The 8,294-nt window shown below is 37.7% G+C and overlaps 1 long non-coding RNA gene across 2 annotated transcripts in view; it reads right to left on the reverse strand.

The window, feature by feature from the left end:
- The window catches only part of LOC129372393 (uncharacterized), a 122,137-nt gene extending 114,316 nt beyond the window's left edge, over nt 1–7,821 (reverse strand). For both annotated transcript variants that reach the window (XR_008607247.1, XR_008607246.1), the window contains exon 1: nt 7,525–7,821. This is a non-coding gene — a long non-coding RNA (uncharacterized LOC129372393). The remainder of the gene's footprint in view (nt 1–7,524) is intronic.
- Nucleotides 7,822–8,294: the final 473 nt, after the last annotated feature.

Here is an 8,294-nt window from a genome sequence, read left to right on the forward strand (position 1 = left end):
TGTTTTTTTTTGTGTTTTTTTCCAGAACGGACACACAACACGAACACGTAGATTTAAATAAAGGCTCAGGAAACACTTTCAGGCTTTTGACTCATGTCTCTGTTCCTGTTCTCAACTTCTCTCCATCTTTCCTTCAGTTCTATTTTTTCCAGTTTAGGAAAAACAGAAAAAGTACAACCAGATCTCATCTTGTCATAGTTAGCTAAACTTTTACTGAATAAAAATGTATATTTGGAAGTTAAGTCTCAACATCTTTATCACCAACTCTAGTCGATGGGGTTTTCAGGTTTGGTTCGATTGGGGACAAAAATAAAATATTTGTTTTATTTTCAGCTGTGGTGGTTCGTTTTCTCACTGCACTGCACTTTGTTACTTTAGGTTTCATAAAAAAGTATTGCCTTGTTGCTGAAACATGCAATAACAAATAAACGTAACTTTTTAAACAACTACTAAAACGCTTACTATAATCCCTCATACCACTGACGCACATGGTGACAGTGGGAAAGAACAATTGTCTTTGTGACCAGTTGGGGATTTGAAAAGTGAGAAACGACACAGAAGAACTGGTTGTAAAGCGAAATTACAACTGGAAAAGGATGAATGAAGAAAATAATCTGAGATAGAAAAAGAGCAAATTAATCTCAGTTGATTTAATCTCATTGTTTTAAAAATTACTGAAGTCATTGGTTACAGAATAACATCTAAACTTCAAGTTGTCCAAAAACAAAAGACCACTAAAATTAAAGTTTATGAAAACCTGGAATTAGCAGCTACGGTCTTCCTGAAATCGCCCGACATTCACCAGATAAGATTTATCTGCTTACACAAACTGTGAACCTCATTTAAATTCTGCCGCAAAATGTTTGAACAACAAAATGTTAAAAGAACTGATGCATTCCTATTTGACATAAAATTGTGCACATCACAATTCCAAAAATAAATTTGCTTCCTGGAAACATAAAAATAAAACCAGATTTTACCACTGGTGGAAACGACAAAGAAGATGACAGGAAGTGGTCGGAGGAAGATGTTTTTAATGATTTATCACATGACTTTAATTGCATTTCTTATTCAATGTAAAAACTGCAATAGCAATTTTTTGTTGTTTTTTTACAAGTGGAAACATAACTGTAATGGAAATGCAGCAACTGACCTTAAAACTGCGCAAACTGGATTTACCCAACTAAATTTGCTTAATGGAAATAAGCCGACTTAGCAAAAAATTCAATTTTTTTGATAAAGTTTTGAGCTACACAGAGGCTGTATCGAAATTAGCGCACTTGTTGAAACTTGGACTGGGAGGTTTGGATCTTCAGCAGGCCAATTCCTCCACACAAAACTGGATGAAAAGGAAGACATTAAGTCTGCGAGAATCATCCAACAATCAAAGTGAAAATATACGGAAAGTAAATAGAAAAGGCCCGAAAACCCTTTAAGATTTTCTTTAAAAGTTAGTTGTTATCAAAATCCGCTGGGATTTCATGTCAATTGCTTTGGTATAATACTATTTAATATAAATTTTCTAGAATGTCTACTTCTGGCAAAAATTCTTAAAAGCGAAGAGTAAAACAATCATTTGGGGATTAGAAATGTTCTAAACTACCATCTGAAAATTGAGCAACTGTTTTCTAATTATTCTTTGCTTGAAGCAACTTTAACTTTCTCTAAACTTTTCTTTTCTCTCATGTTTACTTCCAGACTTTTAAGGTCACTTCTACCTCATTTTATGCAGTTTTTAACTTTTTAGTCATACATGGTAATTCCTACAGCAAACTGTTGACTTTCTAGATTTTTTTCCCTTTAGGCTTTGTGTTTCTGACCTCTGACCTCCCTTGCAGTGGGCCACAAAGTTGATGTTCTCGCTTTTTCAGCTCATTGTGCAGTCTTACCCATTGTTAGTCATTGTTGCTGCAGCAGCAGCATGAGCTTTTTTCTTTTTTTGTTCGCTCCTAAACGAGAGCCGAGGTTACTCAGCGCTGAGAAAGCAACTTAGAGGTCAAGTCCAAGGTAAAATCAAGAGAAATCGTATTAGAAAAATAAGCTTTCAAAGTGGAGGCAAATTTGTTTTGATGCTAAACTCTCAAAGATCACTAAAAGAAAAAATGTTTATGTATTATGCCTTGCAGCTTGATACCGCTATCAAAAAGTTTGTGGATTAAAAAAGCATGTATTTATGAAGACAGTGACCAAAGAAGTTGACATTGCCCCACAGCAAATAACAAAAAATATATTTTTTATGTCTCCAGGAGAAGTTAACATCTTGTGTTTATGTACCTCAGTTTTCTGTACAAACTAGTCTTTTCTTCATCCCACATTTTATTTCCCGTCAATCACAGTTTTTGTTTTGTGTCAGAAACTGTCACCAGCCGTTTCTTCCGCTGCATTAGGAGCGCATGAAGTAGCAGTGCCCCCTGGTGGCAGGCCAGCGCTACAGCAGCAGCAGTTTGACCAACAACTCGCTAATCAATGCTTCATCTTTCAATAACTTCTTATTTGTACCTGAAAACAGACTGAGGACTTCCAGCTTTTACAGAAAGGAGAGAAAATGTCTAGAAGTGTCTATTTGGAATTTTAATTCTAAAAAAAAATTCAGGACAAGAAAGAGAAACGCAGAGAAAAAATTATTTTTTAAATTTGAATAAATATTGCAGGAGGAAAATTACTTTTGAATTAATATAATTCATCTTATTATACAGTAATTACACTCATTTAAAACCTCTTCAGTCTGTTTTAATGTCCTGCCAGAAAGCGAAGCCACATTAAAGCAACCGCACCGACAGAAAATACCAACTCCTGTCAAGTCACGAGGCGTTTTTCTGACAGATCATTTCCCTCAGCTCCAAGTTCTGACGGCTTTCCCGTCTTCAATCAGCCTCTCCTCAGGTGGAAAAGTCACGTGAAACCACTGGCAGAGTACTTTTTGTGCTCAAGTGTGATTTAAACACATCCCTGTCAGCACATTTTCACTCCAACTGCGTCATATTTATATGATAATTGTGTGCATTATGGAGCCGAGGCGGAGAAAGAACAGTGCAGATCAGAGTGAAAGTTGAAAATGACTTGACATTTGGTCCGAGTTAAATTAAGCATGACCAAACGGTGCGGACCTCAGTGAAAGCGACTTTGTCTGGCCGAGCTCCGTCTGCCTTAATGAAGCTAAACGAGTCTTAAACAGCTTAACACAGCGTTCAGGTTTCTACCTGTGTAAGGCTATACAGTGAGTGTAATGATGCACAGAGCAATAATGTGTGTGGATGTGCACAAAAACTTTACTGTATGCTTGTGTGTGTGTGTGTGTGTGTGTGTGTGTGTGTGTGTGTGTGTGTGTGTGTGTGTGTGTGTGTGTGTGTGTGTGTGTGTGAGGGGGAAACAGAGACGACATCAGAGTCCATATTAGAGGATAATTACAACTAAAAAAAGAGAGAGCCTGTTCCCATGAAGGATCCTGGAGGATTATCAGTGCTTATTGCTCCTTTACGTTGTCCGTTTTTTTCCTGTGTGTGTGTGTGAGAGAGAGAGAGAGAGAGAGAGAGAGAGAGAGAGAGAGAGAGAGAGAGAGAGAGAGAGAGAGAGCCCGATTGGTTAGCCAGCCTTAAATGGCCTCAGCATGGTCTGGATGAACCTGGTTGGAGGTTTCTGCCAATTCAAAACTTGAAATTTGGCTCATTTTTCAAAGTTTTCAAATTGTCAAACAACCTGATTCAAAAACACAAACTGGAACTCAAAACATTTCAATTCACAGAAAACAGTTTTCTCCACTTTCTCCATCAAAATAACTACAGATTTTTACCTACACTGTAAAAGAAAGGCACCAAATCATTTCAACTGACTGCTAAATCAAATACAACTTTGGTTCTAGTCAGTAAGGGTTGAATAAACTATTATTTGCACAATTTTTTTTTACATGTTTAGCTTGCAGTGCCATCATCTAAAAAGTTTGGTGTTTGAGCTAAATGGAAATACAACACTTATTGCGCTTTCTTGAAATAGTTATATGATTCACAGATCCATGGCCTTTACAAAAGATGTTCATTACATTTATTTTTACAAATAATGAGATTTTGAGCTCCTTTGAGAATGAGCCATTTTAGGGCCTATCACTTTAAATCCAAATAGGCTGCTGCTGGCCAAACTCCTCACCCCCTCCAACTCAACGCTTACACTCACACATGAAAATGGCCTCAAATGGATGCGTCATTATACAACTCACATTTTTGAAAAGCAGAAGTGGAGCCTCCTGCCCAACCAACAAGAATGCAACAAGTGGTTTCTGGATGGTTAGTCAACAAAAAAAATCAGTTGTAGCAGTTGTTATAACCAGCTGGTGGGAGGTAACGTTCCTGGACTAAAAATATAGACCATTTGTTCTTGATCTGGAAAAATGATTGGCCTTAAATTGATACACTATCCTGTCAAAATATTGACTAATCATCTTTCAGGTGTATAAAATCCAGAACCTTCAGTGTTTCTAAAAACATTTGTTTTTACCAACCGCAGTGCAAAGCATCAATGTGTGTTTCTGTGCTGCCTCGTAATGGATTGGCCAACTATGCAGGGTGTACTCCGCTGAGATTGCAAGTAGCTGTAAATCAGTGACGGATCTAAATGTAAGCAACAAGAACAACAGCACTTAAAATAAAACATTCTGTGAAATATTTTCCTTTAATTGTGAGCTTGCTCATGTGTTTGCCGATGTTTGGTAGTAATCCGTCAACACGGCGCTCCCTCAGGCAGGGGAATCACTGAAGATAATGAGATAAGGTGCTGTCAGTCTCAGGGAAAGTTCTGGTCTTGTTGCTACTGTTGGGAAGAGAAAGTGCTGAGATGGCAAGAAATGAAAGAAGTACTTTGTTGTTGTGCACTGTAATTTGCAGGATCTCTGCTACGCTGCCAGCCTGAATGTCAAATAAAATCTGGGCTTTCAATTATGTAATTAAGCCGTTTATTTACCAGAGTGGAAAAAGTATTCACTAGAATTGCTTTTAAAGCTGAATCAACTGGGTTAAATGTAATGGAAATAAAATCTTATCAAAATGTTTAGCTGAAATTTTGAATCATTTTGGGGGCGTGGCCAGCATGGTGAGCAGAGTATGCAAACATTTTACTCAAATAAAAGTAGCACTACTTTAATGTATGTTTACTCAAGTAAAAATGAACAAGCATTTAGTAAAAGGTCTCCTCCAGTCCTGAGGACCTGATCAAATTATCAATCATTTAATATTAAAAATGACATTGGTGGATCAAAATATAAAGTTAAGTTGAAATTTTGCTATTTTAAAGGTCCAAAATGACAATAATTCACATACATAATAAGAAAACAGGCAAAGTATTTTTTTTTCCAAATCAGTTTCTGTCAATAAAAAGAAGCTGCAGGTGGGTGTCTGTGTCTGGTTAAAACATGTTTGTTTTTTAATTTAGTGGGTAAAAACACCAGAAATTTTACTCAAGAGTGGAGATACTTCATAACAAAAAGTACTTTTTCTCCCCAAAAATATATTAAAGTAAAGGTAACTAGTTACTACCCTTCTCTCTCCAGGATTAATGAGGAATGAAGTTATTTTCCTCACAGCAGAATCACAAAATGTTGAAGTATTTTGCTCCAATTTCGACTACAAATATCTTAAAAATAATATACTGTAAAAATCTTGGCAGATTATTTCACTTATAACAAGACATTTTCCCATTTTCTGAGTAAAATAATCTGCCAGTGGAACTAGAACTTCAATATTAAGAAATTATTTACTTAAAATAAGTTCCTATATATCTTGCTGGAAACTTACTTGTAAGTTAGTTTAAGTATCTATACAGAAACCTATACTCTGTAATTTGTGTTTTTGCAGTGTAGAACAGAAAAAAATCAATGATTGTAAAATTAAGTTTTTAGATTTAATAGGATGCTTTGCTTTGATTAGGTTTTTGGAAACATTGGACCGTTTTGGGTTTTAAAGATCTTGCCCTCACCTGCAGTAGTTTTTTGCTTTCTGATTGGCAGGAACATGAAACTCGTCAGGTTTCCTGCAAAAAGGCTTAAATCTAGTCGCTGAAGTCAAAGCTGAACCATTGAAATGTTGAAAAGTTATTGATCCCCCAGAGTCCTGAGCCCTCCCTGTGAGACAAAAGTGTGCGTCCCAGCAGAAAATTAGCGCATTTAGCTGTCATCGCTCGGCTCGCTTTACAGTTCCAACCAGCGTTCACACAGAGAACCCCCGGCCTCTTTTCTCCTCTTCCATGCATCCTCCCCTCCTCTGCCCTCTGTTACGTGCTTTACTTTTTTTAAAGACAGAAAGGCGATCCCCTGTATACCTCAGAGATCAAGACAGGAAGGTGTAAACCGCAGATAAATGTGATCGAGTGTCTCTGCTATCACAAGCCCTCACATCGGAGCGGCCGGCTCTTCCCCCCGCACTCCTCACCGATCCAGATTAGCTGCCCGCTTTCAGCGAAAACAGAGACGTACAGATGAGATGTTGTCTCCCTTTGGAGAGGTTTAATGGTCGAGAGCCAAAGCGTTAACCCCTTGGCTAGTTTGATGTATGATGTGAGAACAAACTTGACTTCAATGGAGAGTCTATAAGGATAGAAGTAATGAAAATACAAACAATAAATTACTAAATAAGATTATGACTGAAATCTACAGGTACAGAAAATCTGCTTCAATCTAGAGTAACTTTTTGTTAAACACTTTTCACATCATGCAAGTTACATGATTAACAGCTGGATGTTACTACTGGCAGAAACGCAGAAGAAATGAATAGGCTTAATGGAAACACACTAAAAGGCTTTAACACTATTACAAAGTGGTTTTTCAGCTGTACCGTATGTTGTCATTAAAACATGTTTATTCCATTGTTCTTCTGAATCAGCTTTCTGTCACCTGAACAACATTTCCAGGATTAAAGGACTAATGTTCCAGGATGACCTGGAGAAACTCATCCATCCATTTATCTGTAATCTTCCCCAAGCATCAGTCTGCTTCAGATGGTCCAGATCGCTGCTGCTCATGTTCTCACTAAAACCAGGAAGATGGAGAACTTCACCTCATGCTAAAGTTCTTCAACTCGCTCCTGTTAGTTTATAAATCACTGAAAGGCTTAGCAGGTTTTCTGGTTCTGGTCTGCATCCCAAAAAAGCCCCATTCAGCCTCAATGCTCCACAAATCCAGAACAAACTTCCAGAAAACTAACAAACATTGATCAATTTATCTGATGTGTATTGATGGTGCCATTTGACAAGGTACAATGTCTGCTGCTTGTTTTAATAACTCATGACTGTAGAATGTTTTATGGCAAAGCCCTCTTTGCTGAATTGTGCTTTAAAATTAAACTCGAACTTGAACCCAGTTCTCTTTTATTGCAGAATAAAAGTTTGGCCTTGTCAAACTTCTTGTAAGCACTTAAACTTTCTCATTTCATAAGTTACTGTTTGGGAGGTGGCGGCCACAGAAAACCCCAGGAGATTTAAAAACGGTGCATTTAGCTCAATGAAAACAGTGCAGACGGGTTTAGACAGGTATGTTTAGCTCACCTGGTTCCCCCACAGCTCAGTCCAGGGCCTGTTTCCTCAGCGTTTCGCCTTTTGTTTCCCCCAAGCACCAAACCGTTAAGGCTCCTCGGTCCTCCGGCCTTGGTTTGGTGACGCACCGACAGGTGAAACTTCTCCGCCTAATCCAGCCGGTCAGCTTCACATCCTCATTTATCCGACTCATTTCTGCTTCGTTTTTCATTCCAACTCAATCCGGTTCAAACTGAACGACCGAACGTCTCCCAGCGCGCAAAAATAACTGCTGGCCGAACGGAGCTAGCTTCGTAGCTCCTAGCATACGTTAGCTATACCCAGGATGCATTGCGACGTAAACAACATGGCGACGTCCATTTGACTATTTCAACAAAATAGCCTGTTGCATTAGGGTCTATGTAGATAGAAACGAAGAGTAAATTACCGCAAAAATAAAAAAAAATAAATTAATCTCTGAAATTTTCCAGAAAAAAAAACATGCACATTTCCGATGTTCAAAAGTCTACTTTTTCCACGTTTTCTAAATTAATATAAATAGTTCAGAATATTTCCAGGCATTTTTTAACTTTTGGAGCTCAGACGTTCCCTTGTTTTTTTTGTCCTCCTTTTTCTATCTGCAGTCGCCTTGTTATGCTGTTGCAGTAGGATTTTTAGTTTTTTATCAATTCAAATAAAATGTTGTGAAATAAGTCAAAAAAATAAAATAAAAATCATCATGTTGTTTACATTGCATTGTATTCTGGGTAAATGGCGTATGCTAAGAGCCCTGTCCAGCCAGG

Source organism: Poeciliopsis prolifica, unplaced genomic scaffold, assembly GCF_027474105.1.
Source record: "Poeciliopsis prolifica strain line A6 unplaced genomic scaffold, Auburn_PproV2 SCAFFOLD002, whole genome shotgun sequence".
Lineage (NCBI taxonomy): Eukaryota > Metazoa > Chordata > Actinopteri > Cyprinodontiformes > Poeciliidae > Poeciliopsis > Poeciliopsis prolifica.